This window comes from Triticum dicoccoides, chromosome 2B (assembly GCF_002162155.2).
Source record: "Triticum dicoccoides isolate Atlit2015 ecotype Zavitan chromosome 2B, WEW_v2.0, whole genome shotgun sequence".
NCBI classification, from domain to species: domain Eukaryota; kingdom Viridiplantae; phylum Streptophyta; class Magnoliopsida; order Poales; family Poaceae; genus Triticum; species Triticum dicoccoides.
In genome coordinates, this window is record NC_041383.1 from 583,685,814 (window position 1) to 583,696,934 (window position 11,121).

Genomic DNA, 11,121 nt, shown 5'->3' on the forward strand with positions numbered 1-11,121 from the left:
ACCCTCCTGCATCGCGCCGCCGCGCCATTGACCCCCGCCGCCGCCGCCATGCCCAAGCGGGAGCGAGCAGAGGAGCCGCTCGCTCCCCGTGCCCATTGCCCGCGCCTCTCCCCGTGGGCCCGACCTCGCCGCCGGCCCAGCAAGCCCGCAGCCGCCGGCCTGCCTCCTCCTCCATCCTGGGCCGAAGCCCAATTGGTGAGCAGCCCCTATCCCCCGCCCGAGCACACTTTAGTTAACCAACGCCCGCCCATTTTTTTTCAGAAACGACCAAGTCCCTAAGTCTGTGTTATTTTATGCCTCTGTTCATCATGCCATAACTCCTCATCCGTAGCTCCATTTCATGCATATGATATATCAAAATGTTCATTATGAGATGCTCCCCATTTAGTTACATTGAGCCATGCTTGTTCGAGTTCATCTTGATGCCTGAATCATCGTTGCAAGAGTGCTATATGATGTTAACTGATGTCTGTTAACAGAACTTGATGATTTGTCATTTTTGTTGCATTTTGTGTGTGCATCCTATGAGCATGAGCTCTACATGTGTTTTGTACTACATCATGCCATCTTTACAGGGGTGTCGTCCATGTATTTTTTGTGAGTTGTGTACTGAGTGCATCGAGCTTATTAAGTAGGGTACTTGTTGTTACTGTTTTGCTAGTCTGAATCTGTTATTTCGTGATGCTATGTAAACCTTCTGCTACAAGTCATTCTATGCATAATCTGGAGATGTTCACTAAAGATGTTTTGTTATACATGTCATGCTCTATCCATTCATGCCCCTGGTTGCATTTATAGCCTGCTTTAGCTTGTTATCTTGCTCTCAATTTGCTAAATAATGTTGTTGTCAACCTGTTAACATTAAGTTCTGTTTTGTCATGTGCTTTGCTAGTGATCCATGCACCCTATGAACTTTCTCTTGCAATTCTTAGATTCATAAACATGTCTTCTTACTGTTGGTTGCCTTCACATGCCATGTTTTACTATGTGGTGAGTGGTACAAGCTCACCAACATGCCTACTTATTGTTGTTCCTGCCATGTTTGAATCTGTCATATAACTTGCCATGTTTACATGGGTGCCATCATATCTTCTGATCCCTTTTGGCTCATTTTCAGTAAAGGACTTTTGTTCTATGCATTTAGTAGTATCATGCCATGCCTTAAGTTTCTTTGATAAGTTCCTGTAACATGTTGTTTGATAGCTCTAGACATTGCAACCTGATGTTATTTCTGCAAAGTTTGAAACTGTTATTGTATGCAATCTTGCCATGTGTTTTTGAGCATGTTCTAGTGATTTCTGGAGATAGCTCAGTGTTCATGTTTTGTCATGCTTTACCTGTACATCATGTCCATGCCTTTTGTTCTTATGTTAAGATGCTGCAGCACATTGTTTTGATGTTTGATAGATGCCTAGTTGCTGTTTTGGACAGCTTATCCTTTAAACTAGTTTCATGTGTGTGTGTTGAACCGTTGCTCCGTTTTGAGTGTGCTCTATATGAAACTTGCTTAGAATTGCATGTAGTTTCATATTATCATGTTGCATCCATGTTTTGAGGTGTTTGCTTGATGTTTGTATGCATTTTGCATCAATGCCATGTTTAACTTGTTTTGCTCATGTCTTCTAGGCCGTAGCTCCAAATCTAATGAACTTTATATGTAACTTGACTAGAATCTCGTGTAGATCATCTTGGTGCATCTTAACTTGCTGTTTAACAACTTGAACATAAGGTTTATTCAGATCTGGACAACTTCGAAATTTGCATATGAGGACTTACCGGAATTGTTATATGTTGTCTCCGGCCTCATTTAAACTTGCTTTGATGTGTTGCTCTTGTATGCATCATCTCTTGCCATGAGTAGCCTCATCTAGCTTTGTCATGCATCATGCTTGTTGTGCATCATGTCATGTTTATGTGTGGTGTGTTTACTATGTTGTGTGCTTCTTCTCGATAGTTCCCGTTTCGTTGCGATCGTGAGGATTCGTTCGTCTAAGCTTGGTTCGACTTCATCCGTTCGTCTTCTTCATGGACTCGTTCTTCTTCCTTGCGGGATTTCAGGCAAGATGACCGCTACCCTGGATCTCACTACTATCATTGCTATGCTAGTTGCTTCGTTCTATCGCTTTGCTGCGCTACCTATCCTTTGCTCTTCAAGCCTCCCAATTGCCATGACAGCCTCTAACATTTTTCACCCTTCCTAGCAAACCGTTGCTTGGCTATGTTACCGCTTTGCTCAGCCCCTTTAATAGCGTTGTTAGTTGCAGGTGAAGTTGAAGATGGCTCCATGGTGGACAGGTTTATGTTGGGATATCACAATATCTCTTATTAAATTAATGCATCTATATACTTGGTAAAGGGTGGAAGACTCGGCCTTATGCGTGGTGTTTTGTTCCACTCTTGCCGCCCTAGTTTCCGTCATATCGGTATTATGTGTTGGGGAACGTAGTAATTTCAAAAAAATTCCTACATACACGCAAGATCATGGTGATGGCATAGCAACGAGAGGGGAGAGTGTGTCCACGTACCCTCGTAGACCAAAAGCGGAAGCGTTAGAACAACGCGGTTGATGTAGTCGAACGTCTTCACGGCCCGACCGATCAAGCACCGAAACTACGGCACCTCCGAGTTCTAGCACACGTTCAGCTCGATGACGTCCCTCGACTCCGATCCAGCCGAGTGTCGAGAGAGAGTTCCGCCGGCACGATGGCGTGGTGACGATCTTGATGTACTACCAACGCAGGGCTTCGCCTAAGCACCGCTACGATATTATCGAGGTGGATTATGGTGGAGGGGGGCACCGCACACGGCTAAGAGATCCAAGGGATCAATTGTTGTTGTGCCTAGAGGTGCCCCATGCCCCCGTATATAAAGGAGCAAGGGGGGAGGGGGCGGCCGGCCTAGAAGGAGCGCGCCAAGGGGAGTCCTACTCCCACCGGGAGTAGGACTCCCTCCTTCCTTGTTGGAGTAGGAGAAGGGGGAAAGAGGGGGAGAGGAGGAAGGAAAAGGGGGCCGCACCCTTTGTCCAATTCGGACCAGAGGGGGGCTGCGCGCCTCCTTCCTTTCGGCCTCTCTCCTCTATTCCCGTATGGCCCAATAAGGCCCATATACTCCCCAGCGAATTGCCGTAACTCTCCGGTACTCCGAAAAATACCCGAATCACTCGGAACCTTTCCGAACTCCGAATATAGTCGTCCAATATATCGATATTTACGTCTCGACCATTTCGAGACTCCTCGTCATGTCCCTGATCTCATACGGGACTCCGAACTCCTTCGGTACATCAAAACTCATAAACTCATAATATAACTGTCATCGAAACCTTAAGCGTGCGGACCCTACGGGTTCGAGAACAATGTAGACATGACCTAGAACTATTCTCGGTCAATAACAAATAGCGGAACCTGGATGCTCATATTGGCTCCCACATATTCTACGAAGATCTTTATCGGTCAAACCGCATAACAACATACGTTGTTCCCTTTGTCATCGGTATGTTACTTGCCCGAGATTCGATCGTCGGTATCCAATACCTAGTTCAATCTCGTTACCGGCAAGTCTCTTTACTCATTACGTAATGCATCATCCTGCAACTAACTCATTAGTCACATTGCTTGCAAGGCTTATAGTGATGTGCATTACCGAGAGGGCCCAGAGATACCTCTCCAACAATCGGAGTGACAAAACCTAATCTCGAAATACGCCAACTCAACGTGTACCTTCGGAGACACCTGTAGTGCTCCTTTATAATCACCCAGTTACGTTGTGACGTTTGGTAGTACCCAAAGTGTTCCTCCGGTAAACGGGAGTTGCATAATCTCATAGTTACAGGAACATGTATAAGTCATGAAGAAAGAAATAGCAATATACTAAACGATCAAGTGCTAGGCTAACGGAATGGGTCATGTCAATCACGTCATTCTCCTAATGATGTGATCCCATTAATCAAATGACAACACATGTCTATGGTTAGGAAACATAACCATCTTTGATTAATGAGCTAGTCAAGTAGAGGCATACTAGTGACTATATGTTTGTCTATGTATTCACACATGTATCATGTTTCCGGTTAATACAATTCTAGCATGAATAATAAACATTTATCATGAAATAAGGAAATAAATAATAACTTTATTATTGCCTCTAGGGCATATTTCCTTCAGTCTCCCACTTGCACTAGAGTCAATAATCTAGTTCACATCGCTATGTGATTTAACATCAATATTCACATCTGCATGTGATTAATACCCATAGTTCACATCATCATGTGATCAACACCCAAAGGGTTTACTAGAGTCAATAATCTAGTTCACATCGCTATGTGATTAACACCCAAAAGAGTACTAAGGTATGATCATGTTTTGCTCGTGAGAGAAGCTTAGTCAACGGGTCTGTCATATTCAGAGCCGTATGTATTTTGCAAATACTCTATGTCCACAATGCTCTGCACGGAGCTACTCTAGCTAATTGCTCCCACTTTTAATATGTATCCAGATTGAGACTTAGAGCCATCTGGATTGGTGGAAAAACTTGCATCGTTGTAACTTCTACGACGGGCTCTTTTATCACCTCCATAATCGAGAAACATCTCCTTAGTCCTCACTAAGGATACTCTTGACCCATGTCCAGTGATCTACTTATTAGATCAAAATTGTATTCCTTTGCCAAACACAGAGCAAGGTATACAATAGGTCTGGTTCACAGCATAGCATACTTTATAGAACCTATGACTGAGACATAGGGAATGACTTTTCATTCTCTTTCTATTTTCTGCAATGGTCGGGTCTTGAGTCTTACTCAACTTCACACCTTGTAACACAGGCAAGAACTCCTTTCTTTGACTGTTCCATTTTGAACTATTTCAAAAATTTATCAAGGTATGTACTCATTGAAAAATCTTATCAAGCGTCTTGATCTATCTATATAGATCTTGATGCTCAATGTGTAAGCAGCTTCACCGAGGTCTTGCTTTGAAAAACTCTTATTCAAGTATTCTTTCATGCTATCCAAAATTTCCATATCATTTCCAATTAACAATATGTCATCCACATATAATATTAGAAATGCTACAGAGCTCCCACTCACTTTCTTGTAAATATAGGCTTCTTCAAAAGTCTGTATAAAATCATATGCTTTGATCAACTCATCAAAGCATATATTCCAACTCTGAGATGCTTGCACCAGTCCATAGATGGATCGCTGGAGCTTGCATAATTTGTTAGCACCTTTAGGATTGACAAAACCTTCTGGTTGCATCATATACAACTCTTCTTTAAGAAAACCATTAAGGAATGCAGTTTTGTTTATCCATTTGCCAGATTTCATAAAATGCGGCAATTGCTAACATGATTCAGACAGACTTAAGCATAGATACGAGTGAAAAACTCTCATCGTAGTCAACATCTTGAACTTGTCAAAAACCTTTTGCGACAATTCTAGCTTTGTAGATAGTAACACTATCAGCGTCCGTCTTCCTCTTGAAGATCCATTTAATCTCAATGTCTCGCCGATCATTGGGCAAGTCAATCAAAGTCCATACTTTGTTTTCATACATGGATCTTATCTCAGATCTCATGGCCTCAAGCCATTTTGCGGAATCTGGGCTCACCATCGCTTCTTCATAGTTCGTAGGTTCGTCATGGTCTAGTAACATAACTTCCAGAACAGGATTACCGTACCACTCTGGTGCGGATCTTACTCTGTAAGACCTACGAGGTTCTGTAGTAACTTAATCTGAAGTTTCATGATCATCATCATTAACTTCCTCACTAATTGGTGTAGTAGTCACAGGAACAGATTTCTGTGATGAACTAATTTCCAATAAGGGAGCAGGTACAGTTACCTCATCAAGTTCTACTTTCCTCCCACTCACTTCTTTCGAGAGAAACTTCTTCTCTAGAAAGGATCCATTCTTGGCAACGAATGTTTTGCCTTCGGATCTGTGATAGAAGGTGTACCCAACAGTTTCCTTTGGGTATTCTATGAAGACGCACTTCTCCGATTTGGGTTCGAGCTTATCAAGTTGGAAACCTTTTTCATATAAGCATCGCAACTCCAAATTTTAAGAAACGACAGCTTAGGTTTACTGTTAAACCATAGTTCATATGGTGTCGTCTCGACGGATTTAGATGGTGCCCTATTAAACGTGAATGCAGCTGTCTCTAATGCATAACCCCAAAACGATAGTGGTAAACTGATAAGAGATATCATAGATCGCACCATATCTAGTAAAGTACGATTACGACTTTCGGACACACCATTACATTGTGGTGTTCCAGGTGGCGTGAGTTTGTGAAACTATTCCACATTGTTTTAATTGAAGACCAAACTCGTAACTCAAATATTCATCTCCACGATCAGATCGCAGAAACTTTATTTTCTTGTTACGATGATTTTCTACTTCACTCTGAAATTCTTTGAACCTTTCAACTATTTCAGACTTATGTTTCATCAAGTAGATATACCCATATCTGCTCAAATCATCTTGTGAAGGTCAGAAAATAATGATACTTGCCACGAGCATCAACACTCATTGGATCGCATACATCGGTATGTATTATTTCCAATAAGTCAGTAGCTTGTTCCATTGTTCCGGAGAATGGAGTTTTAGTCATCTTGCCCAAAAGACACGCTTCGCAAGCGTCAAATGATTCATAACCAAGTGATTCCGAAAATCCATCTTTATGGAGTTTCTTCATGCGCTTTACACTGATATGACCCAAACGGCAGTGCCACAAATAAGTTGCACTATCATTATTAACTTTGCATCTTTTGGCATCAATATTATGAATATGTGTATCACTATGATCAAGATCCAACAAACTATTTTTATTGGGTGTATAACCATCGAAGGTCTTATTCATGTAAACAGAATAACAATTATTCTCTAACTTTAAATGAATAACTGTATCGCAATAAACACGATCAAATCATGTTCATGCTCAACGCAAATGCCAAATAACATTTATTTAGGTTTAACACTAATCCTGAAAGTATAGGGAGTGTGCGATGATGATCATATCAATCTTGGAACTACTTCCAACACTCATCGTCACTTCCCCTTCAACTAGTCTCTGTTTATTCTGTAACTCCTGTTTCGAGTTACTAATATTTAGCAACCGAACAAGTATCAAATACTCAGGGGCTACTATAAACACTAGTAAGGTACACATCAATAACCTGTATATCAAATATACCTTTCCCATCCTTCTTATCCGCCAAATACTTGGGGTAGTTCTGCTTCCAATGACCAGTCCCTTTGTAGTAGAAGCACTTAGTCTCAGGCTTAGGTCCAGACTTGGGCTTCTTCACTTGAGCAGCAACTCGCTTGCCATTATTCGTGAAGTTCCCTTCTATCCCTTTGCCCTTTTCTTGAAACTAGTGGTCTTGTTAACCATCAACACTTGATGTTCTTTCTTGATTTCTACCTTCATCGATTTCATCATCATGAAAAACTCGGGAATCATTTTCATCATCCCTTGCATACTATAGTTCATCACGAAGTTCTAGTAACTTAGTGATGGTGACTAGAGAATTCTGTCAATCACTATCTTATCTGGAAGATTAACTCCCACTTCATTCAAGCATTGAAGTACCCAGACAATCTGAGCACATGCTCACTAGTTGAGCGATTCTCCTCCATCTTTTAGCCATAGAACTTGTTGGAGACTTCATATCTCTCAACTCGGGTATTTGCTTGAAATATTAACTTCAACTTCTGGAACATCTCATGGTCCATGACGTTCAAAACGTCTTTGAAGTCCCGATTCTAAGCCGTTAAGCATGGTGCACTAAACTATCAAGTAGTCATCATATTGAGCTAGCCAAATGTTCATAACGTCTGCATTTGGTCCTGCAATAGGTTTGTCACCTAACGGTGCATCAAGGACATAATTCTTCTGCGCAGCAATGAGGATAAACCTCAGATCACGGATCCAATCCGCATCATTGCTACTAACATTTTTCAACACAATTTTCTCTAGGAACATATCAAAATAAACATATGAGAGCAACAACGCAAGCTATTGATCTACAACATAATTTGCAAAATACTACCAGGTCTAAGTTCATGATAAATTTAAGTTCAATTAATCATATTACTTAAGAACTCCCACTTAGAAAGACATCCCTCTAATCCTCTAAGTGATCACGTGATCCAAATCAACTAAACCATAACCGATCATCACGTGAAATGGAGTAGCTTTCAATGGTGAACATCATTATGTTGATCATATCTACTATATGATTCACGCTCGACCTTTCGGTCTCCGTGTTCCAAGGCCATATCTGCATATGCTAGGCTCGTCAAGTTTAACCTGAGTATTCCGCGTGTGCAAAACTGTCTTGCACCCGTTGTAGATGGACGTAGAGCTTATCACACCCGATCATCACGTGGTGTCTGGGCACGACGAACTTTGGCAATGGTGCATACTCAGGGAGAACACTTCTTGATAATTTTAGTGAGAGATCATCTTAAAATGCTACCGTCAATCAAAGCAAGATAAGATGCATAAAGGATAAACATCACATGCAATCAATATAAGTGATATGATATGGCCATCATCATCTTGTGCTTGTGATCTCCATCTCCGAAGCACCGTCGTGATCACCATCGTCACCGGCACAGCACCTTGATCTCCATCGTAGCATCGTTGTCGTTACGCCATCTATTGCTTCTACGATTATCCCTACCGCTTAGTGATAAAGTAAAGCAATTACAGGGCGTTTGCATTTCATACAATAAAGCGACAACCATATGGCTCCTGCCAGTTGCCGATAACTTCGGTTACAAAACATGATCATCTCATACAATAAAATATAGCATCACGTCTTGACCATATCACATCACAACATGCCCTGCAAAAACAAGTTAGACGTCCTCTACTTTGTTGTTGCAAATTTTACGTGGCTGCTATGGGCTTAGCAAGAACCGTTCTTACCTACGCATCAAAAACCACAACGATAATTTGTCAAGTTGGTGCTGTTTTAACCTTCGCAAGGACCGGGCGTAGCCACACTCGATTCAGCTAAAGTGAGAGAGACAGACACCCGCCAGCCACCTTTAAGCACAAGTGCTCATAACGGTGAAACCAGTCTCGCGTAAGCGTATGCGTAATGTCGGTCCGGGCCGCTTCATCTCACAATACCGCCGAACCAAAGTATGACATGCTGGTAAGAAGTATGACTTGTATCGCCCACAACTCACTTGTGTTCTACTCATGCATATAACATCAACGCATAAAACCTGGCTCTGATACCACTGTTGGGGAACGTAGTAATTTCAAAAAAATTCCTACGTACACGTAAGATCATGGTGATGGCATAGCAACGAGAGGGAATAGTGTGTCCACGTACCCTCGTAGACCGAAAGCGGAAGCGTTAGAACAACGCGGTTGATGTAGTCGTACGTCTTCACGGCCCGACCGATCAAGCACTGAAACTACGGCACCTCCGAGTTCTAGCACACGTTTAGCTCGATGACGTCCCTCGAACTCCGATCCAGACGAGTGTCGAGAGAGAGTTCCGTCAGCACGACGGCGTGGTGACGATCTTGATGTACTACCGACGCAGGGCTTCGCCTAAGCACCGCTATGATATTATCGAGGTGGATTATGGTGGAGGGGGGCACCGCACACGGCTAACAGATCCAAGGGATCAATTGTTGCTGTGCCTAGAGGTGCCCCCTGCCCCCGTATATAAAGGAGCAAGGGGGGAGGGGGCGGTCGGCCTAGAATGGGCGCGCCAAGGGGAGTAGGACTCCCTCCTTCCTTGTTGGAGTAGGAGAAGGGAGAAAGAGGGGGAGAGGAGGAAGGAAAAGGGGGCCGCACCCTTTGTCCAATTCGGACCAGAGGGGGGCTGCGCGCCTCCTTCCTTTCGGCCTCTCTCTTCTATTCCCGTATGGCCCAATAAGGCCCATATACTCCCCGGCGAATTCCCGTAACTCTCCGGTACTCCGAAAAATACCTGAATCACTCGGAACCTTTCCGAACTCCGAATATAGTCGTCCAATATATCGATCTTTACGTCTCGACCATTTCGAGACTCCTCGTCATGTCCCTGATCTCATCCGGGACTCCGAACTCCTTCGATACATCAAAACTCATAAACTCATAATATAACTGTCATCGAAACCTTAAGCGTGCGGACCCTACGGGTTCGAGAACAATGTAGACATGACCTAGAACTATTCTCGGTCAATAACCAATAGCGGAACCTGGATGCTCATATTGGCTCCCACATATTCTACGAAGATCTTTATCGGTCAAACCGCATAACAACATACGTTGTTCCCTTTGTCATCGGTATGTTACTTGCCCGAGATTCGATCGTCGGTATCCAATACCTAGTTCAATCTCGTTACCGGCAAGTCTCTTTACTCGTTACGTAATGCATCATCCTGCAGCTAACTCATTAGTCACATTGCTTGCAAGGCTTATAGTGATGTGCATTACCGAGAGGGCCCAGAGATACCTCTCCGACAATCGGAGTGACAAAACCTAATCTCGAAATACGCCAACTCAACATGTACCTTTGGAGACACCTGTAGTACTACTTTATAATCACCCAGTTACGTTGTGACGTTTGGTAGTACCCAAAGTGTTCCTCCGGTAAACGGGAGTTGCATAATCTCATAGTTACAGGAACATGTATAAGTCATGAAGAGAGCAATAGCAATATACTAAACGATCAAGTGCTAGGCTAACGGAATGGGTCATGTCAATCACATCATTCTCCTAATGATGTGATCCCATTAATCAAATGACAACACATGTCTATGGTTAGGAAACATAACCATCTTTGATTAATGAGCTAGTCAAGTAGAGGCATACTAGTGACTATATGTTTGTCTATGTATTCACACATGTATCATGTTTCCGGTTAATACAATTCTAGCATGAATAATAAACATTTATCATGAAATAAGGAAATAAATAATAACTTTATTATTGCCTCTAGGGCATATTTCCTTCATTATGTTCCCGGATTTTGCGTCCCTAACGCGGTTGGGTGATTTATGGGACCCCTTGACAGTTCGCTTTGAATAAAACTCCTCCAGCAAGGCCCAACCTTGGTTTTACCATTTGCCTCACCACCACCTACTTTTCCCTTTGGATTCGCTCTCTC